The 23,468-nt window shown below is 44.4% G+C and overlaps 1 protein-coding gene across 2 annotated transcripts in view; it reads right to left on the bottom strand.

Moving 5' to 3' along the window:
• SMAP1 (small ArfGAP 1) overlaps positions 1–23,468 on the bottom strand; it is a 1,420,305-nt gene that overhangs the window by 481,427 nt on the left and 915,410 nt on the right. The window lies entirely within an intron of this gene.

Here is a 23,468-nt window from a genome sequence, read left to right as displayed (position 1 = left end):
TGTGGCGAGTTCATTGCATTCCATTACGAGGTGGAATATGGTTTCCTCGATTTTTTGGTCTTTGCAGAACCTGCAGTAGTTGTCTTCGGGCTTGATCTGTCTTTTTGTGAATAGGTATGCTTTTGTAGGAAGAATGTTTAGGCGAATTTTTAGGAATGTTGCTCGAATGGTTTGGTCTGGGAAGGTTTGCAGGTATGCCGGTGGTTCGTGGATTCTCCTATTATCTTTTGTGCATTGTAGGTTCTGTTTGTAGGTATTTTTTTGTTGGATGGTCTTTATCCAGTCGTTGTGCAGCAGTTTTGTTTTTGCGTGTTGTGGACGAAGTGTGAGCAGTTCTTCTGTGATATTTTCACTATCCATTTCTTTTCTCATTGTATCCTTCCATTTTTCCAATATTGTCGTGTTGAAGGTGTTTTCTTTGTGTCGAAGTATTTGAATTGCTGGAGTTTTCCCATCTGTCAATATTTTCCGAAAAATGTCTAGTCTTTTCCATTGTACGACTGATTCGATTGACTGAGTTGCCAGTTCGTAGCGTATTCTTGGCATTGGAAATGTTTGCGGGAGTCGAAGGACTTTGCGCCAGAAAGTCGCTTCATATTTTGTCCAGTTGACTCTGAGCGTTCAACATTGCTTCGGTACCGTAGGTCAGAATCGGAATGTACTTGTGTCTGTAGTAGGAGATAATTGGCTTAAAGGAGAACTTGCCGTATTTTCTGTGAAGGAGGCAGCCTTGTCTTGATAGAGTTTGAGATGTTTGTTCGATTTTGTCTATCCACTGCTCTTCTGATTTTGACTGGTTTATTGTGATCCCTAGGTATTTGAACGATGTAACATTTTCTATTTCTGAGTTGTCGATCGTAAAGATATATTGGTTGTTCTTTTTTTTTGATGGTTTGGTGAGGGTCATTGTCTTTGTTTTTTCCGTGTTGATCGTTAGTTCGTTTTTTTTCATGTAATGGCTTAGATCTGCTAGTGTCGTTTGTAGCCCAGTCGGTGTTTTGTCTAGTAGCACAATGTCATCAGCGTATGCCATGATTGGGACTGGGATCGAGTTGATTTTGGGGGGATTGGTTTTATGTGATTTTAGATGTTCTTCGATATCGGCAGTGAACAAGTTGTAGAGTGTCGCTGCAAGAGGACAGCCTTGTTTAAGTCTGTTTTCTGTTGGTATGGCAGATGTTGTAGCTCCTTGTCTCGACAATCTAACTTTTATCGTGGTTTTTGAATACAGCAGGATAATTGGTTCTAGGATATCAGATGGACAGTTCCATGTTCTAAGTTTCGACCATAGTTTTTCGCGTGAGATTGCGTCAAAAGCCATTTTTAGGTCAATAAATGCTGCGTAGATTGTCGAGTTGGAGTTGATGGCTTCATGTTTGATTGCTTGTAGTAATATCAGGTTGAGGTTTGTTCCAACATTGGCCGTGAATCCTGTTTGTCTGGTTGAGAATTTATTGTTTTTTATGGCCCACGCGGTGAGTTGGTTTAGAAGTACTGCTGCAAATAATTTTCCTAGCGGATCGAGCAAAGCGATCGGTCGGAAGTTTTGGGGGTCTTCTCTAGGGCCTTGTTTGTGGATTGGTACGATTACTGCTGTTCTCCAGGAGTTTGGTATTCTGTGCAGTTTATTGATCATTTTTGTGATGTGGCACAGGAGGGTTGCCCAAGCGTTAGGATCTTCTTTGATTATGGCATTGGATAGTCCATCAGGGCCTGGGGCTCTGGAAGTGTTGAGTTTGTTAATCAGGAGGATGTAATCTTCAAATTCTGCGTGTACTTTCCATGTTGGGTCTGTTGTGGGTTGTGTGTTCTGTTGAACCGTTTCTCGTGATGCATAGATGGTAGTAAAGTGCGTTATCCATTTTTCTTGGGTTACATTAGCTGTAAGCTTCTGCTGTTTTTGTTGATTGTCATTGAGTAAGTTCCAGAGTTCTTTTGTATTGTGGGATTTGTGGATTTTCAATATGTTCTCTGCATCTGCCTGCTGGATGAGGCTTTTTTGTGATTTAGTCCAGTTTCGATGGTTGTTTTTCAGAGTTTTGATCTGGTTTGGAATATCGAGAGCTGGGGTTTTCTTTATCTGTCTTATTGTTCGGTTTAAGGCTTTTTTCCTTTCGGCAATTTCTTGGTTGTAGAAATGTCGATGGTCTTTCTGCGGGCGATTTTTACTGGTTTGTCGGAACGGAATTAGGATCCATTCGTAGTCAATTTTTAGAGCATTTGTCAGACTTGTCTGTAGGAATTTTTCCGGTAATGAGGCTAAGGATGCTTGTGGGATTCTCAGTCTTGTTGTTGTTCCGTTTAGTTCTAATAGAGGAGATGGTAGCCCCGGCCCTATTTTTTCCAGTGCCGCTTCAGAGTGGGCGGCAAGTTGATTATGGTCGCTCCTATCTGTTAGTATCGTCTGCACGTTTGTGACTGATCGGTGAAGTTTTTCAGATAGGAATATATAATCGATGATCGCATGGGATGAACCTCTGCTCCATGTTGGTGTATAGGGTTTCGAAGTGTTCCCTTGACTTAGAAGGAGTAGGTTGCGTATCGTGGTTTCTTTCATCCATCTCTTTGCGTTTGCCGATAGGTCTGAGTGCTTTAAGAGGCCACCGTTCTTATCGTATAGTTTGATGTTCAGATCGCCACATAATATTACTTCCGATGACGGATGTTTAGTTGTGGCCTCATCGACTGAGATGAAAACTCCATCTAGGAACATATCTGTTGATATTGCTAATGGGTTCCAATAGAGGTTTAGGATTAGGATTGTTGAGTTGTCTTTCTCTTCTCGTTTTTGCTGGTTTTTTGTATATATTATTGTGGTCAGTTGAATCCAAGGGTTTATGTTTTCGGAGAGTATTACTGTGCTGTGAGGGTTTATCTTGATTAGGGTGAGTAAGCCTGAAGCGGGTCTTCCTTGTTTTTGTACGATAGCTGGGTTTAGGAGTGTGATAAAACCATCACATGCTGGTGGGTCGCTGAGCCAGGTTTCTTGGAGGCATATGAATTGGTATTGCTCTAGCTCAGCAGCTGAGTCCGTAAATAGATGGAGATTTCCTCTGGTGTTCCATGAGCACAGTGACCACGTAAATCCATTGTTCGTTAATTGTTATGAGTTAGAGTTCATTGAGTATTCTGTAGATTCTGTTTCTGAGAAGGTGGTTTCGAAGTCATAGATTCTTCTAATTGCATGTGCATCTTTGTCTGGTTGTTGGCTTCTTATTGAGTCTTCTATCGATTCAATGTCTGATGAGGGAGTTTCAAAGCTTGTTCTGTTAGATTTGTTATTTCTGTTTAGGTATGCTTCTTCTGAGGCACGATTTGAGTTTCTGTCGTCAGTTGCCTGTTTTTGTTTCCTTTGGTCGTTGTTTTTTCTTTCGTATCTTGCTGTTGTTTTATATTTTGGTTTGCTTGGTATTCTTGTGGATGTTGAGGCCCAGCATGAGAAGCCCAAATTGTGCAATTGTCTTCGTGTTGATATGAGTTCTTGGTTATTGGGGTCCGAAAGCTCTATGACGATTTTATCCAAGTTTCGATCGTCTTTAAAGGTTATCAGATCAAGGTCTTTTGTTGTGAGTTTATTCAAGCAAGGTATTACGCCAAAGAGGCGTAGTAGATTTGTTCTATTTAGGATTACCGGTTCCAGGTTTTTATTTGCATTTTCAATGTGGATTTCATATATTTCATTTTGTCGTAGTGGATTAACAAATGTTGGTCGCATCTGGGTTTGTTGACTGGAGTCTTGTGGTGTTGTTGTTATCGAGATCGACGAGATGGGGTCGTAAGCTTCGTCTCTGGTTGTGGATGTTGAGATGTTTTCCATTGATAGCATCGAAATTTCTTCTAGGGAGAGTTCAGTAGAATTGTCTTGATTTTGTTTCGCATGTTGATCAAGGATTGTGGTATATTCATCGATTATTATGTAACTCGTCTGGATTATTGATTGCGAAGCCTGTTGATTGTTTTCTGATGGTTGTTCTTCGTGGGTGGTCATGTTGAGCAGTTCCTCATCGATCGGCGATTGTGGCAGGATAGGTCCCGCTAATTTGGGTTTGGTCTGGGCTAGATGAACTTGAATGCTTTGTGTGTTGGCAGCTGATATTTTCTTCTTTGATTGTTGAACAGTTTGGGCGTTCTGGTTTATATTTCGTAGAAACGCTCGAGAGCCCGTTTGTCGTTTTTTGTTATTTTTCTGTTGGGTGGGTTTTGTTTCATTTGTTATTTTTTCTTTTTCGAAAATCAGAAAGTTTTCATTTGGGTTCTTTGTTATGTTACTTGGGGTGATGGTTTTTGTTTTTTTGTTAATAATATTTTGACTCGGTTCTTTTGGTACTTGTTGGGCGCGGTCCGAGGTGGTTTCAGATAGTTGTTGTGTCTGAATTGGACATTGTGACGATTTTGGAGACGGCGGGGTTTGTAGTCGTTGATCGTTTGGTCTGGTTGCTTGCTGGTGATGGTGTTCTTTGAGCATCTGTACTAGTTCTCCTGTAAGTTTTGTTTTCTCTTGTCGGTCTCCTCTCGCAATCTCGGCTAGTCTTTGTTGCCACCGGTGTGTCTCTTCTGCTTCTATTGTGAGTCTTGATTCCACTGTCGAGACAAAGTGTTCGATGTGTATCTGTTTTGAATGAATTAGCGCTAGAAGGGTCGCCTGATCTTTTATTGCATCTTTCATATCTTCATGTAATTTCAAGAAGGGGATCATCGACTGGGAAAGTGTTGCGATGAGCATGTTTTGCAAATCTAGCATTGTTGTTGGGATTCTTGGGTGTGTGTCTTCTTCAGCTTGTTCGTGGTTGTCGTTTTTCTGTTGGGGGTCTTTTAATTTTTGATTCTTGATTACTGGATCTGGGGTATAGTAAGATTCATCCGAGTCATAGTTGAATCGGGATGGGGCAGTTTTACGTTCATCCAATTCTGGTTGTCGTTCTTTTTTCATCAGCTTGTTTTGGTTGCCCTGGGGGATACATGGTGTTGATGTTAGTTGCATTGGGTTTGCTTCCGTTAAGTCTCCAAATACTTCTTTTCCTTTTTCTGCAGTAGTCATGATTGACTCAATTTCAGTGATGTCCAGTGATAATTTTTCCGGTCTGTTTTTTGTTTTTGATGTTGTTGGTTCCACTGGGCTGGTGGATTTGACGGAGTTGTGGGTTTTAAGCCACGCAAGTCGTGCTAATCTTGCTTTTTCTTTTTGCTTCTGTTGTTCTGGTGTTGGGACTGCTGGTTTTGTAATTTGGTCTTGTGTTCGTTCAATTTGTTGGCAGTTTGAGGTAGGCTTGAAGCCGATATGTTGAGCTGTGCGTTTTGGTTCTTTGTTGTTAGCAATTTCCTGAGGATTGCTGACTATTTCGTGTGGTTTCTTCAGTTCCATGGATTGTTGATTTCGGATTTGTTTGTCCGATGTTAGATCCTGTTTTGTCGGTGTCTGCAACTGTTTGTTTGTAAGTTCCATGGGTTCTTTATTGCTGATTATAAGATTTGTCAGGGTGTCTTGTGTCCTGTTGTTTGGAGGGTCTTGTTTTGTGGACTGGTGGTTTGTGTTCAGAGCAATTGGAGGATTGATCAGTTGCTGTTCAGGTTCGAGTTGAAGAGCCGGTAATGATGATACGGACATGGTGGTTTGTCCAGTTGTTGTGATTGGATTCTGAGCTTGAGTTTTAATGTCCGGACTCTTCATCTCGGTTGAGGTAAGTTGCTGATTTTCAACTGTGCTGTGTGATTCCGCTAATAGTCGAGAGGATATCACAATGGGATTAGCAAATTCAAGGTTTCTTTCTCTGAAGTCTTCTGAGTTCTGTTTAGAGTGTGAATTCTGTGTCAGGGACTTTGGAATTTCTTTATACAATGTCACTTTCTTGAAGGATTGCTCCAGTGTTAGCTGCAGTAAATTTTCGTCCGTTGTGTTAGCGCTCGCGGTCTTGGCTGTTTGTCTTGTTTTTGGACGTTGAGTTGGGTGTTGTTTGTTGGTGCGAATTATTGTCATTGTTTCCAGTTTGTAGATTGCAAAGTTTAGGTTTTGGGGGGTTCCTATTTGGTTTCTTAGAATACTGGCCCCCTGGTTGCGGCTTGCTACTGTTGTCTATTTGGTGCGGTCAGGATCCAAGGGTCGAACCCTTTCGGTCTCCTGATCAGCGGGGCTGCGCAGGTTTGTCTTCGTTCCGCTTTTCTGTAGAGGATCAAGTTGCGCTTTCAGGATCCAAGGGTCGAACCCTTTCGGTCTCCTGATCAGTGAGGCTGCGCAGGTTTATCTTCGTTCCGCTTTTCTGTAGAGGATCAAGTTGCGCTTTCAGGATCCAATGGGGGGACCCTTTCGGTTTCCTGATCGGTCAATGGTACGGGGTTGTGCGATCGTTTTGTTCCTGTGGGGCGGTTAGAGCTAAGTTTTCGGGATCCAAGGGACGAACCCTTTCGGTCTCCTGATCAGCGAAGGTAGGCAGATGTTGGAGTCGGAGTCCTGACGGGTCTGGTATAGGGCGTTGAGGGGGCTGCTGTACAGCTGCGGGTGTCGGGAGTCAGCACGTTGAGTGGCAGGGGCGGGGCTGCGAAGGCACACGCGGCAGAGGACCCTGTTCGGTGTTAGGTGGATGGAGCACGAGTACGCCAGGCACAGGCAGGCTCCGGTGTCAGAGGAGAGTCAGAGGGGAGTCGTTCAGAGGAGTCGTTCAGCTCCGGGCCAGCCGATACGGACACACGAGGGGACAGCGCAGCTGTCAGCGGCGAGAGGCAGGTCACTTGCAAGGTTTTGAATGTCTTCGAGTGACTCGGTGGGCGGATTTTTCTGGGGGGGCGCCGCGGAGCCTGCAGAGCCTAAAGACCAAAAGACTCTGCAGCAGACTCCGCGGCCGCTCCGCGGTCTTCTGGGTATTTTAAAGGCACCAGGTGAAAGCAGGTGAAACAAAAAAAGGACAAGAAGCAGGTCCTCACAGGGTTCAGGAGCAAAAGCTGTAGAGTCCTCTCGCAACCGCAACCAAAAGACTCTGCAGCAGACTCCGCGGCCGCTCCGCGGTCTTCTGGGTATTTTAAAGGCACCAGGTGAAAGCAGGTGAAACAAAAAAAGGACAAGAAGCAGGTCCTCACAGGGTTCAGGAGCAAAAGCTGTAGAGTCCTCTCGCAACCGCAACCAAAAGACTCTGCAGCAGACTCCGCCCAACACTATAAACACACTACCCACTCTACTGCCGCCCCCTCTACCTCCACACAGCCAATCTCACCTATTTATGCTCCCACTTCATCCCACTCTATCCTCACCCCTCTACTGCACCCCACTCTACCCTTAGCACATGAAACCCATATACCCACCCTTGTCGACCCCACCACTCTACACCTAAAGCATGCAACCCATGCTCCAACCACTGTCCACCCCACCATTCTACCCACATTCACCCTTTGTCACCATTCTCTACCGCATCCACGCCCATTGCTCTATGTCTATCCACCCACCCTACATCACACCTCTCCACCCTCAGCCTTCTTCACCCCTCTCGTCCCACTCACCCATCTCTACCACCACCACATTCTACTTCCACTATATTTCACACCCGTGTACCTCACCCCTCACTACCCTCACCAGCTCAATGTAATAACACATACCCCATCCTTCTCCGCCTTACTCCACTCTACCCCACCCTCAACTTCCCAACTCATCCCTGCGCAACCAAACTATGACCCTCCTACCATACACACACTGCTTATCAACTCTAATCCATCCACCCTAGCTAACCTCTTCCTACCCCCGCTCACCCAAACTCACCCATGCCTACTATGCTCTCCTGCCTACTGCCTTCCACTTTATCCCATTCCTTCTCCCTTCCACCTTAGATCACCCCCACCCGGCCACCCTGCTCACCATTCAAATCAATATGCATTGTCCTAAAAAGTCTTTACCACCACACAATCTCTTCATTGGCATCCACATTCGTCTTATACAGACAGTGGTGAGATCTCAGATCCACTCTGGATAAGAAGTACAACGTACTTACCCCCTGGTAAAGTTCTTTCGACTGGATGTTCCTCTCACATATTCCTCATCTTCGTTTCCTGCTTCAGCTGCTACGGAAAAAAATTTCTCTTCGCAGTGGGCGCTGTGCATCCAGACGGCCGACCTGATGTCCCTCAAGGGCCACCATCTCAGCTGACATCATCGTTGAATACATTTACCATGCACAGCTCCCGTTGGCTTCAGTTCTGTTTTTTCATCACCCATATGCAGAGTTACTGCCATTAATGAGTGCCATTAATCTATCAGACCTTAAGAGAGTGTGAGGTCTAAAAGCTTGGAAATTCCACAATGGGGTAGGTTGGGAGGGCGATGAGGAATACACGGGAGGAACATCAAGTCGAAAGGACGTTACCAGGGGTAAGTAACTTGTTCTTCAAATGGATTATGTCCTCCCACGCATTCCTCATCTTATGAAAGGCTCCCAAAGAAGTATAATGTTCTTTTGGAGGAGGGAGTAAGAATTTGAGAGTTACTGTTTGTCAGGAATGGAGCATAGAATTGCCTTCCCAAATCTTCCCTCATTGTCAGAGGTGTCTAAACAATAATGTTTTGTAAATGTGTGGATGGTGGACCAGGTAGCTGCCCAGCTATCCTGTAGCACTCCGAAATAGCCAGTATGATCCATCTGGATAGAGTTTGCTTGGTAACGTGACAACCATAGTTTGTGTCCCCGATAGCAAATGAAAAAAAGGTTGCTCTGTCAAAACTTTGCAATTCTTGAAACATAAAAGCTTAGAGCTCTCCTTGGGTCGAGTCTATGAAATCTTCCCTCCTCCTTGCTAGGATGAGGTGGGGGATAGAAGGCTGGAAACACAATCTTCTGTGCTAGATGGTAATCCGATACAATTTTAGGTAGAAAGAGGGTTTGACCTTAAGGACAACCATATCCTTGCAAAAGGTGGTAAACAGAGGGTTACAGGATAAGGCCTGCAACTCACTCACTCTGCGGGCTCATGTTATTGCAACTAACAAAATAGTTCTGAAAGTTAGCAACTTTAATCGGCAGGAATAGAGTGGCTCAAAAGGAGTACACATAAAAAACTTTAAAACCAAACTAACTTCCCAAGTTGGGAATTGAACGGGTGTAGGAGGAAAGACATCTGTGAGTCCCTTAAGAAACTGAGTTACTAAAAGGTATTTTGAAGAAGGATTCCTCTTCCGAGGTGCGATTGAAGATGGAAAGCACAGCAAGATAACCCTTGATTGTTCCAATCTGGAGCCCCAGATTTGCCAAATGCAGTAGAAACGATAACACTGTAGATGTATCACATTGAAAAGGGTCCACATCTTTCTCCCTATACAAACTGCACAACTTGTTCCAACGGCAGCGATAAGGCTTTTGTTGGTAGCCTTCTAGCTGAAATATCTCCATTATGTCATCCAGGAAGTTCCAAGCCTTGTATCGCAGCCTCTGCAAAACCATGCGTGAAGGCTGAGTGTCTTGACCTCTGGATGGAGAACCTGACCCTTCTCTCGTGAGAGAAGGTCCTCTCTTTGTGGAAGACGTATTGGAGGGCAGATGGCCATGTCCACAAAGTCCGGGTACCACGTCCTTCTGGCCCAATCTGGTGTAATTAGGATAATAGATTTCCCAAACTTTTTCAACCGGCTCATTCGTGAGGAATGACACAGGGTCTGGAGGAAACATATATAGGAGTGCAAACCCCCAATCCACCACAAGCGCGTCTTGTAGAGCTCCTCTTGGGGGAAATTCGCATGAGCAGAACAGTTCACATTTCCGGTTGACACTGGTCGCAAGCAGATCCACTTGAGGGGTCCCCCAAAGGATGAAGATCTCTTGAAGGACTTCCTAAGCTAGTTCCCACTTGTTCTGAGCGTCCGCTGCCGTGTCCCCCTCTCTGTCTTGGTGAGCTGCCGATAGAGAGATTCCTTCTTGAATTGCCCAGAACTAGAGCTGCATTGCTTCTCTGCACAGTGGTAGTGACCCTACGCCTCCTCTGTTGTTGAAGTAGTACATGGCCACTGTGTTGTCCATCATTATCAGGACATTCTTTCCCTGTACAGAGGGCAAGAAGGCCTTCAGCTCCAAAAGGTTGATGTGTAGTTTGGAGTCCGATCAAGACCAACGACTACTGATTATCAGATTGTTGGTGTGGGCTCCCCACAATGTGAGTGAGGTGACCGTCACTACTGTTCTCTCCATCCATGGCAGCCAAAAAGGGTCTCCTTTCAGACTGCTGTCCTCGCAGGCCCACCACAGAAGGTCTGTGCGACTCTGCTCTGAAACTGAAGGAGGTCTGACATCCTGGCTGAGAACTGGGACCATTTAGTCCTGAGAGCCCATTGAAGGGATCGCATTCTCAGGTGAGCCTCCAGAACCAGAAAAATGCAGGATGCCATGAGGTCCGGAAGACACTGGGCACTCTGAAAATGTGGTGACCATCTGCAAAATGTGTTGAGCCCTCATCTCGGATGTTGAGGTTTTTACCAAGAATGCATCCAAGACCGCTCTAATGAACTGGGATCTTTGAGGTGTTATCATGTGGGACTTCTTGTAATTGAGGGAGAAGCCGAGTCTGTGGAGGGAGTGGCAGGTGATACTGAGATTTTCCAGGGACTGTTAGAGTGAACGTTAGAGTGAACGTGCCCTGATCAACTAATCATCCAGGTAGGGGTAGATGTGAACACCCCGCCCCCTCCTGAGACTCTCTGCCACTACTGCCATCAACTGGGTGAAAACCCTTGGGGCAGAGGTCAGCCCAAATGGCAGAACTCAAAACTGATGAGAACCGCCAACGGCGAACCTCAGGTAGTTCCTTTGCTTGTGATGGATTGGCAAATGAAAGTAAACATCCTGAAGGCCCAATGACACCATCCAATCCTGGAGCGGGAGGGCCTGCAAATCTGAGAAAGTGTGACCATCTTGAACTTGTCCTTCCTAAGATACTTGTTCAAGTATCTCAAGTCAAAGATAGGAAGATAGGTCTCAGTCATCCGTCCTTCTTGGGGATTAGGAAAATAGGGAGAATATCATCCTCTGTTCAACATTTCCTGCAACAGGAATGGATCTGGAATGATTCTACGTCATTTGATCGACAGGTGCAATTTTGATGGTTTTTTTTTTTACGAGTATGTTTTACCGAAAAAAAACTCGAAATTGATTTATTTTTATTTTTGGGGGGGTTGCCCCTCAATCCCCTTCCCCAATTGTTTTTTTTACTTATTCCTGACCCTCCCACCCTTTACATATACTTTTCCAACCCCCCGCTATATATTTAGATTTGTTTTTTCAGTAAAATGTACTCGTAAAAAAACATCAGAAATTGCACCCGTTGATGAAAGAATGTTATATCTCTAACATTTTGCGAATGTCTTCCCAGTGGATGATCTCAAGGTCTTTGTATAAAGGGGAGGCAGTAACCCTGGGCTACTGTTTCCAGTGCCCATACATCTGAAGTATTACCTGGCCATTCTTTCAGATACTGTGATAATCTGCCCCTGATCGCGGTGTCGCAAGTCAAGACCTCAGAGAGGTTTTGAGACGGCTGAAGCAGTAGCTGATGGTTAAAACGCTGCTGCTTCAGCGGCCTTTGCACCTCTCCCTCGTCCACCAGGAGAGAATCTTCTTTGTCCTCTTTGAGCAGCCTGTCTTCTCGCTCTTCCAACTGAAGAGTAGTAGAAAAAAAGACCTACCGCTCCAAGATGATCCGCTTGGGTAAAAAGGCTCTGGTTGCCTGATGACGGCACCTAAGGAATTGACTGTCACCTTTGAGGTCTGCAGCTTTTCAAGGCTTTCGTTAACCTTATTGCCAAATAAATGGGAGCTGTCAAAGGGCATGTTAAGGAGTCTAGATTGTACATCAGCCGCAAATCCTGACTTCAACCACGCAAATCTGCGTATGACAGTGCTTGCCGCCATGACCCTTCTGACGCTGTCAGCAGTGTCCAGACCTGATTGCAGAGACTCACACATGGCCTACTTGCCATCCATTATCAGGTTCATAAAGCCATCTCTTTCCTCACCTTCAGGGATGTCATCAACCGCCATCGCTATGCAGCCCCACAGGGTGAATTACTTTGCAAGGGCACATGTAGAATTAGCAGACTTTAAAGCCATGCTGCTAGCAGAAAATACTTTCTTTGCCCCAGAGTCAATGTGTTTATCATCCCTATCAGGAGGACAGGGAGGAGGAGGAGTCATCGCATTATCAGAAAAATGGAACTGAAGCCAACGGGCACTGTGCGTGGGATATGTACTCGACAATGAAGTCAGCTGAGATAGAGGCCCTTGGGTCGACAGTCTCATCATACAGCGCCCACTGCAAGAGAACATTTTTTCCAAAGCAGTTGAAGCTGGAAACGAAGATATCATAAAATGAGGAATATGTGGGAAGAGACAATCCATTCGAAACGTATAATCCCAGGAAGAGGGGACAGGGTGGTTGCACCTTCTTGGTGCAGGCCTCCAGATTCTACACTCTGCAACATATCTAACCTTCTCGGGTTTCAGAAACTGCTCAAAACCTATGTATTCGATTTACTTCCTAGTCAACTGCTGCTAAGGTAGCCAAGTATATGTTGTCTATACCATGACACCTTTGGCTAATACAATGTGTTTTACATAATTCCCATAACATAACAACTATGTGTTAGGACAGTTTTTTCTGAAGTCCAACTAAGGGCTTAGCAAAACCATTCTACTGAGGCAGTACAAGACTCCACTCTTATCATAAGGCTGTACCACCTGAGTTCAGGGTAGTGTAGACAGAGCAGCCAGGCTTATCTTAGGAGGGAGAGAGGGCAGTAGATACAGTACAAGTGAACATTGTAATACAAATGATCCAAAGAAACACTGAAACACTATGTATTGTAAAAATAAATGATTTATTTAAATACAGTTAGGCCCAGATAAATCTAGGGGTTAAGTAAGTACTAACACATTATATGAAATCACAATATAACACAACACTGTACTTGAAAGCACACAGGCCCAAGTATAAACCTTATTTGGAACATCTAACAGTAATTCTACGGAAGTCAAAACCTTGTTATACACATTTAGTATAGGTCAAGCCTATTCTTTGGGAGTAAAAGACCAATGGTAACTTTTAGATTACTTTTGGTAATACAAGGACAGTAGGCCCTTCCAGTTGTACAGTGACTCTTGGAACAAATCACATAAACAGTCAACTGGACAATATACTTTTGGTGAATAGTGAAACACTTATTCTAGGTGCAGAAAAACCTATAACTACTTTTGTCATAACACACAGTTATACCAGGTGAGTAAAACCTAAGGATGTAATGTACAATTACAGATGCTTTGGAAATCAGGGAACACCAGATTGAGGTAAGCAATAACTCTGGTAACTTGTTTTGGCTGGCACACAGCTAACACAAGGTAAGTAAAACCCACTTACTTTAACTTCACAATGAAGGTGAAAGTAAAACCCAATGTCACACTTTACTGAATAGTTATTCTAGGTAGGCAACAACCTAATGTAGGACAGGCTAGCAGCAAGTCAGGGGAAGCAAAACCCAGTTGGGGGACACTCATACAGTTATCCTAACAGGGCTAACCGGTGATACCAACAGTTGGAGGACACTCATACAATTACCCTACAGGAATAATCTGGTGAAACCAACACATTACTTTTGCAAAGAGGCACAACCTAATCACGGGAGAGTAAAATACCTTCACATCTACTTTCTTTCAGACTGGTAAAACAGTGGCTAAGGAAGAAAAGATGTTAACCATACTTTTAAGAATAGTGCATCACACATTCAAGATCAGTAAGAACTTTTGTAACTGTTCACTCTGAGAATTAGTTACCCACCAACTCTTTACAAGTAAGTAAAACACTTGATTTCTTTTCTAGGCAAAAGTCCCAATCCCTTCAAAGTCTTTCCCTTAGAGCATGAGTGTTCTCAGTGGCAGAAGGGGGGTCACTAGGACTAGTGACCAACAGGCAGTGTTAGAATAAGTTCTTTAGTAGCAAAAGTAAGAGTTTCCTTAGGAAAACTGGCAAACAAGTGAGTACTTTACTTCTAAGGTTAGAAGAGGGTCCAGGGGCTTCACAGAAGACCACCCCAGCAGGATTCTAGCAGTGGGACTGGGTGTACTGGACGAGGGACCTCCCAATCACAGAAAACACCCCAGGACTACACAGAAATCCCAACAGGCTTAAGTTATAAGTTAAGTATATACCCAAGCCAACAAAATACCTCAGCAATGAAGAAGAGATTGCTGCAGGAGAACTTCAGGGACTGCAGCCAAATACCTGGTCAGTGGATTCCTTGTCCTGGAGACGGAACACGAGACCTCGGAAGGTACCTTGCAGCAGGGATCGATGAAGAAGGCTCTAGGCAAGATTTCTCTCGCGGCTGAATGTGGTTCTGCGGGTTTGGCACCTTTTCAAGGAGCACAGAAGAAGACAGAAAATCGCGGTTGAATTCTCGTTGTTTAAAAGGTCCAGCACTCTTGTGAGGGGACTTTTTGGACTCGATTCGTGTCTCTGGAGATACACCAGGATGCCCACGAAGTTTCAGCGAGATTCGGAAGAATGTGCACCGCACAGTGGCTGGAGGTCCCAGGGTATTGCGGTATTGGAAGAACGCAAGGTCGCAGCAACCCATGGGATGGCTCAAAATGCAGGTCTTCTTGAGTCTAGTGGGTCTCACCAGGCTCTTGGTTCGGGTCGTCGTTTTCAGAGACCCCAGGTCGATCGGAAGGAAGGGCTGCAGCAGGCTCCAGTTACACAGCAGGCTCTCCTGTCGCTGGAAATCATTCCCGCCGCTTTTCCTTCGTCATCCTCTTCGGCTTTCTGTTCCAGTGGTCGACATGACTTCAGCTTCCAGGTTTCCCTTATTTATCAGGAACTGCAACACAACCTCTGCATCCTCTCCCCGCATTTTGCAAGAAAGGGGCGTCTGGCTGTCCAATCAGGACAGCCAACCCCCCACTGGGATTTGGCCCAGTTGAAGGAAGGCCTAAGACAAAGGAGGGGAAAGTTTTGGACTTCTCCCCCACTTCCTGTGCTTACAGACTGACTGGAGCCTGGGTGGGGGGGGGGGGCCAGGGGACTCCCGCCAAAGACAAAACTCAAACAAAGGAATTTCCCACCCTGGATGTCAGGGGAAGGAACAAGAAACGACAAGAAACACTAACATGGCAGAAAAAGAAGACAGGGGCCATTTTGGTAAAATGAGCACCCTTAGGTGCCTTTACTGCAGCTGTGATTACAGCCCGCGGTAAAGGTGCACCAAATTAGTAAAAGGTATCACTGCCACCAGCCATTAAAGGTAAGCTTGTCACTGTAACAGAATTGTTACAGTTTAAATGTGAAAGGGGATACATTGTATCTCCCCAGCACTCCACATAAGGTGGGGGGTGCTGGTTGCACAGAATAAAATGTAAAAGGGATTCAAAGATCCTTTCTACCCTTGGGAACTGTAGTTCACTCAAGGTTAGCACAAGAAAGTTAAATGGGTAGCCCCTATGGCAACCCAACAACAACAGGCACTTATTGCCAATAAGTTGTTAGACATGATAACTTTAAAAAGACACTATGGAGAGTCTTAAAAAATGACACCCATAAAAAGAGTTAAAGATTAGGTGAGTGTGGGAAAAGGTTCCCACTGACTGAGGTATTAATGAAAAATATCCCACTAGAAAAGCAAAAAGTTCTGGAGTTGAACTAGGAAAGGAAGATTTACCAGCTCTGTGGAAATTTTGCCTAACACTATATTTACCTTAAAAGTTCCAAACATGTCTGCAAGTTACAAAACATTAGTAAAATGCATGGTAAAAAGACTTCTGTACACCACAGTTAAAAAAATAGTAATTCAGTTTCATCCATTTTGTCTACTATTTAAGTTATTCAAGCAATCACTAATGTTATTTGTCTGCAAACACAATTTTGCAGACGTGTTTGGAATTATTGGGTAAGCAGAGCCCAAGTATTTTCTGCATTCTTACCTATTAATGCAAAATGCAATAAACACCTGGAAACACAAAAACGATTGTCTTTGCCAATGCTTATTCCTTCTCGATTTCGTTTCTGCAAGCTTCAGAAACTGTGCAACAATGGCTTCTACACGGCCTTGCAGTTCTGGTTCTTATCCTTGGATTGGGCCAACTGGAAGAATGAATCAACTTGTTTGCAGCTAAACATATATTTGGCAGAGGTTGCATACATAAACGCTTGGTTTGGTTAATTTACCTTAATATTACTTTCATGGTTCCGCCTGCAACAAATACATAACTAGAGGGTTTCGGACCTGCGTGAAATTACGGAGTTGAAAAGTCTGACCACCAAAAGCCTGTATTGTGTTAAAATAAAAGTCATTTTTTATATATATATATATATATATATATATATATATATATATATATATATATATATATATATATATATATATATATATATATATATATATATATATATATATATATATATATGTTGAAAAAAAGAGGAGAGGGGCGCACTATATGGAGACCCCCACCAGATCCATTGGTACATTCAGAAATATTCAGTTTGTATCAATGATTCAGTGGCGAAGTGTACAAAAAAAGTAGTGGAACTATGTTCCCTCTGCCCGCCCCTTTTCCGGCCACTCCCCCCATACCCAGCGTCATCCCTCACCCCATTCAAGCCCCATACCTGGGTCCTTCCTTGCCTCCACTCCACCCTGCAACATTGAGTTTTACAACAGTTCTATTAAAATTGAAGAAAACAATGAAAGAAAATGCATTTAAATGACATTCATTAGTGTGTCTTTCAGCATGCACCTTCATGCAGCCTCAGGTTCGAGTCCCCAATGGAGAAGAAATTTTAAAAAAAAGTTTTTTAAAAAAAAAAGATGCCATCCTGGAACGGTAATTGTATGTAGCATAAAGTAAGGGAACGATGACGTGTTGCCCCGAGAAGTAAGGGAACGTTGTACCCTTTAGTCCCCCCCCCCAAACTCCCACTTTGACCCCTGGTAGTGCTAAGAGTTTTGGAAGCTCGCTCCATTACGGATTCCATGCTGCAATCATCTTGCATGTTATGTTGTGTTGTTGGCTTTTATACCACACTTGGCTGCCATTTGCATGGTCTTCAGGCGCACTGAAAGAGAAGAGGTTGGGTAATGTTAGTGGTGAGAGAGGTGAAAATGCAAGATAGCTTTGAAGTTATGTTGATGCATGCAGAATGAAAGCAGTGTAATTTAAGTGGTCCTGTACAGCGCCTGCCTGGCCTCGCTGCTCTTGTGGCCGGAGCTCTGCAGTCAGGTGAGTTTTTAGGTGCTCTGTGCTGGAAATATACATAGAGAAATGTGTGTCCGAAGGGAAGCCTAGTGGGCCCCATGGTGCTCTGATGTATTGGTCTGGGCTGTGGTATGCAAGTTGGTTGTAAATGTATAGTGTTGTGATGCTTGATATCTGTTGGGAGAGGTGCTCAAATGTTGAGCGGTTTGCTTAGTTAGTATGCCTATTTTGTGTTGGACTACAGAATTGGAGCTTGCTAGTGTGTGGGCGCAGACAAACATGAAACGACAAATAGCAGGTCGCAACATAGCAAGGCATGAACAATGGTTATAATTATGGTTCCAAAGGCGCAACTGTCGAATGCTATGGTGGTACAGCTCTTCGGTTGAAGGGTTGGTTGCATGGAAATGCAGCTATTTATTTCTCGATCTTGTGGAAACCTTCTTTAACGTCTTAATCCCACTTTCAGAGTTAAGAGCATCTGTTTCTTCAGAAGGGCTCTGATTTGATCTGTTTTTGATCAGAGGTTTTTTAAGAAATGTGCACAGTACTCGTGCAGCCCCATAAAGACGCATAGATTATTATTGTTATTTAGAATAGATGCTTTGCTGATGGCTTCTTTGCTCTGAGACCAGCTTCCCATATGTTACCTAGATAATCAACTTGCTCTTGCATGACTTGCATTCGCAAATATGCCCCTGGCTTTTGAGCAGCCCGTGAAGTACCCTATTAAATGTCAGGTTGTTCACTTCTTACTCGGTGTCATGCAGCAGTGCATGTTCTTGGAAGTCGGAATGTCTCCAAAAGAGTACACATGAAGCCTTCAAATACGGACTCCTCTCTAGCTAGTTGGTCGAATGACCTTTTTGATAAATGTGATTCGGCTTCTGTTCGTTGTAATTAATCGTATTAAGTGTTTTTTGTTCTGTAATAGCTTCATCTGATAATAGATACTGCGGAAATCAAGTCTGGAGCACTAATTCGCATTTTCTAGCATCAATATTACTTCTGGTGGGGAAGAGGAACAGTCGGCCAAGTTTAAAGTTGAAAAGTGCAAGATCCAGCCACATTCTCAGCTTCTTTCTCTGTTTGCGCGTGGTGACTATTGACTGTGCCATTCTACTCCTACATCCCTTAACATCCACCCTCTCCCAGGTTGATAACTTCAATACCATGAGTGCGCAATTCGTGGCATCAATAATCGCAGAGCTTCGAAGTTGGAGCCATCTGACATCAAGTGTTTTATAAATCACCAAATGTATATCATCATCATTAGTGTTATTACTTTTAAGGAGGCAAGCACGAAACGGCTCCAATTGGGTGGAACTTGTCTGCCAACTTGGAAAATATTGTCACCACAAGAAACTCCACGGTATCACTAAAAAACAAAGAGTTCCAAGAGTCAGCATGGCATAGAAATCAATTTAAGAGAGATGCACTACCACGAGGACAGTTCAAGCATAACATGCTCCCCTTGGGAAAAGGACATGCCAGTGCATCATAGGGTTCAAGACCAGTCGGCCACGTAACCCTTCACTCCCCCATCTTCCAGGTGATAACCGGACTATGGTAATGAGTAAGACCAGCTACCAAGCACGCTGAAACTAGATTTCTGGAGATAGTGGCGCTATTTAAAACACCCAAAAAAACATGGTAGGCAAATGTCTATTAGCGTAAAACAAGGAAATCGCATGTTATAGAGACCATGTTGGGAATGGGCCCATGACTACTATGTGAAGTAACATTTTTGTTTTGTTATTCCATTTGCTGTACATGGTCTTGCTCTCTGAGGGCATTCAAGAGCTCCAATATGCAATATAAAAGATGAAGCGCAGGCATCTTTTACACGTAGTCATTATTTACATCATTTTCCATTTTTACACAATACATAATGTGGATGATAATGGAGAAGGAGCAGGAAAAAAGCACTGTAAAGAACACATAGGTTAATCCTACAAACAAAATCTCAGTGTATCCATTGATAAACTGTGTAAACTTAAATTTCAAGGCAGACATTAAATAAGACAATGCTCGCCAAAGACAACACCGTTGAAACGGCTTAGAAGTTTTGCAAATGTATTACCTCACTGGCCCATCCATAGACTCAATAATACGACCCAACACAAAAACATAATTCAGCGTTTTCAAGTTTAATAGGGAACTACTTGGATTCAGGTCACTGTTTTCCGTAGCCACCAAAGTAAGAAGTACACAAAATGTACAGTATTCCACATGAAGACTGATCTGAATAGTTCATTTGGTGTCCAGAAGTATGGTATGCACAATACAGCATTTCATTTTGAATGGGCTAGCAGAAAAAGATGCAGCCAATTTATTTTTCCTAGCCTTAAAAAAGGTGGTAGCGAGAGGAAACGTGGCTTGTCAATGATCAAGGTGAATGTGAGATTCCGGGGCTCCGTCCTGCTGCCCGAATGTATCCAGGAAAATCCAGATTTCCCTTTCACCAAAGGTCAGGAAATGCTGGGGGATGCTTGCATCAGCCCCTCTGCCCTCTTTCTACGCTGTGGTTACCGTCTCTGGGTGAGTACGGACCGAGGATCAGAGACGTGGCCTACTGTGGTACGTGCCATCTTGCTGCCTCTCTCGGTGTGGAGTCATCAGGCACCGGAGGGGTTGGAGCGCTGGCCTGATTGCTGCGGAGGGTGCAATCAGCTCTCCTGGACTGCCTTGCTACTAGGGTGGTGGCTGGCGCTATGGGAGGCAGTGACTGAAGTCCCTCTCAGGGCTGAGGCCCATGGTCTCGGCCTGGTTGGCAGCAGCGGCGGTGGTGGTCTGGGGACTGGAAGGAGGAGGCGAGAATGGGTGCCTTGGCTCTGGGCCCTGAGCGAGTGCGCACTCGTTCAGGGAGGTGCTGCTGTGCCTGTTATGTTAAAGGTTATACCGCGCACTATCGCCACGTGGCCCCTTGGTGCTCTGTTGGTTCTACAAAAAAAGGTGGGAATGCGGGGGTGAGGGGGAGGATGGTAAGTTAGTAGTACTGGGCAGGAGAAAAGAGCAAGAGAGCTGTGATGTGCTGTTGATAGCTTCAATTTGGTTGACACCGTTCACTGAGCATAGGTGTGTTTTTTGGTTAGTAGTCACCATGTGCTGTTGGGCGAGGCTATGTGTGGTTTGTTTTGTTGTAGTGCATTAGGGTGTCTGCAGTCTGGGTGGGGTGAGGCAGCAGAGTGGACTCACCCCAACCGAGAGGATAGGATGGTGCATATGTCCTCTATATCTGGATCCAAGTGGGCGTCTGCCCTGGTGTCGGAACGGTGTGGGTGACCCACTGAGCCTGTGCCCGGCTGGCTGCTGTTGTGGTGCTGACCTGGGGGCTTTTTTTTGCTATAGGTACTTTGGTCATAGGGAGTGTTCCCGTTTTCTGTACCGGTCCTGCAGCTGTGGGGTAGGTTGTGGGGGGGATACATTCAGAACATTTGGACTCAGTGCTGCAGAGTGGAGAACGGCTGAAGGCTTGAGTTAAGTGCTCAAGAGATGACGAAGAGACAGCAGCATCAGCAGAAACTGGATCTGTTTGTTGGTGGCAGAGGGAAGCAGTCTAAAGTGACATAGCAGTTGGTGGAAGAAGCTACAAGGGATATCACAGATGATGGGCTGTCACAATGGAAGAACTGATGGCGGCCATAGGGGAATCCCAAAACTCCTTGGAAAGTAACGTGCAGTCTGTGGGTATTGATGCTTCGCTGGTGAGGGAGGGTTTGAATAAAGTGAATGAGAGGTTGGCCGAAGCTGAGCAGGGGGTCAGTGACATGGAAGATGTGTTCTCTGTGTTGCAATCCAGTTTTAGCGCCCTCACTGGAGCTAGATGGTCTTTGGAGGACAGAGCAGAATAACTGGATGGTCGCTCGAGGAGAACGCAAGGATCCTTGGTGTGGTGGATGCAGAGGAAGCGCATAGCACCAAACTATATCTTGAGAAGCTCACAGTGAATATGTTAGATGTTATGGGATTGTCTAAATGTTTCACTATGGAGAGGACACAGAGGGTTTCTGGGAGGAAGCCCCCAGTTTGAGCTCCCTCAAGCACATATTGCTAAGTTTCTAAACTTTCGGGACAGGGTTGCTGTGCTTCAGGATGCAAGAAGGCATTTGGCATATATGGTTTGCAGTCTGAGGATTCTGAGGTTTCCGTATTTCACACAAGAGGTGCAAAGGCAGCAGAAGTGATGTAACTCGCTGAATAGAGCCCGAGACATCTCAACTTTAAATACATAATGTTCTATCCGGCAAGGTTGAAGGTGTTGACAAATGAGAGGAACTTTTTTTTCAATCCTCCAAAGGAGGCTGGGATTGGTTGGATGAACTGGGACACAAGAGTTCAGGGCCCGGGGGAGAGAAGTAGCATTCATTGTGGTGGTGGAAATAGCAATGTGCTTTGATCAAACTCCAAGGTACCCAGGATGGCACCATCAGGGAGGGTACATGTGAACTTGGACTGTACTTTGGCTTTGCATGAGGAAGCGCTTGATCCTGGAGTGGATGGAACACAGGAGGCTTCAATGACCGCTTCACTGGAGTGATTCCCGGCTCTGCTAGGCCTCTGGAATTTGGGAGGGTACATTTGGACTGGCATATTTTTTTAATGTGGGGAAGAATGTGTGCGGCTCTATAGAGTAGATTTATGTTTCCCACTAATTATGCGAAATATGAAGGGAGATGGTGTTTATGGTGAAAGGTGTGGGATATGCAGAGGGCTGGTATAGCAGAGCATTTGGGCTGGTGGTGACCTGTTCATACCCAGGGCCTCTTTTGGTCTACTCTCGATATAATAAGATTTAGTTGATTGTTTAATGTCAGGCGACAAATACACAAAGTTCACAGGTTGTAGGGGTGGGGGTATCTTGTTGGGGATAAGTGGAAAAGTTGTTCTGAGTTTTACAGCGAGGGCACATGTATTTCTGCTGCTAAAGCAATATTTATTCATCACGCGCAGTCACACAATCTATGCTTCTTGTATATTCCACCCCCCAAATCAGTTGAATTAGTGAAGTTGAAGATCAAAAGGTGGTATGTATGTCTTGAAACGTCAAGTTACAGAATGCCCTACCTGTCTCCCTTAAGGTTATTAAGACTCATTTGTCGTTTGGACGCCAACTGAAACTCATGCCAACTGAAAACTCGTTTGCTTTATTTCCTGTCGGCTATTCTTATTTTGTTGGTTTTAGCTTTAGTGCCAAGATGCCATTGATGAATGAGCGTGTCATAAAATCTTTTAACATAACACAACAGAGTCAGGGGGGTTCCAGCAGGGTCTCCTGGAATAGGTGTATGGTGCTTTGGGGGTAAGTTAGGGGCAGAGGTTCATGGGGTGTCCCCCAGATAAGCAGCCAAGGGAAGTGGGGTTGGGAGGTATGACAGCAAAGTAAGACGAATTATCAATTTCACAACTCCTTGCGCAAGTGTCCTGATGCACCAGGAGTTGTGAAATGGATTAATTTCAGAAAAGTCACATAGGACCATACATGACACATGAAAGGATGGGGAGTGAAGAAATATCTGCCGACATTTAGTGATTGACTCCTTTCTGGTAGAAATGAGGATAATCAAGTAATAACGTTACTATTGAAGTTAGGCGAGTCAGCAAAATCCCATGATCACCATGACAAAACCAGAGTCAAGTCTACTAGATCAGGCTGTTGAACAGCCACCTTTGATATTTTGTTTGATAATATCCATCAAAGTAAAAGTTACCAGCTGTATACTGCAACCAGGTCTAAAATCTAGTTAGGTTCAGTAGTTGGTTTTATTCAGATACATCTAAAATCAGTTTAGTACTAAGTGTTCGATTGGTTCTCACAGAAAAGTTAGTTGGGAAAAATCGGACAGTAGTTAGTAGTGTTCAAACCACCCAGTGAAGGTTTCTTAAGTAGTGATCAAACCTCTACAATCTTCAAGTAATTTGGAACTACTCCCATTTCCAGTGAGTGATTGAATAACTTGTGAACAAAATCTGAGTATAAAAGGTATTTGTTTTGGCCACTTTGGGTGGTATTATCTGCAATGGCGAACCAGAGCAGAGCACAGTTTCCAAAGGAGATGCAACTCCTTCTCAGCACGGTTTCTGAAAATTAGTCTTTGCACAGTGTGGGGGGATCAACAGCATGCACTTCTATTAATATATCCTAGCTATGGCATGGCTCACATTGTCAAATACCGAAAATGTTTACCTAACACCCGTTATATTCCTTTCCTCTCCATTATACTGAAAAGGAGTCAACAGATTTAGGTTTATATAATAATGGCAGAA

The sequence above is a fragment of the Ambystoma mexicanum genome, chromosome 4p, assembly GCF_040938575.1.
Source record: "Ambystoma mexicanum isolate Mex_15411 chromosome 4p, UKY_AmexF1_1, whole genome shotgun sequence".
Taxonomy (NCBI): Eukaryota; Metazoa; Chordata; class Amphibia; order Caudata; family Ambystomatidae; genus Ambystoma; species Ambystoma mexicanum.
Note: the sequence above shows the minus strand (reverse complement) of the source record. Positions and strands in the feature narration are given on the sequence as shown.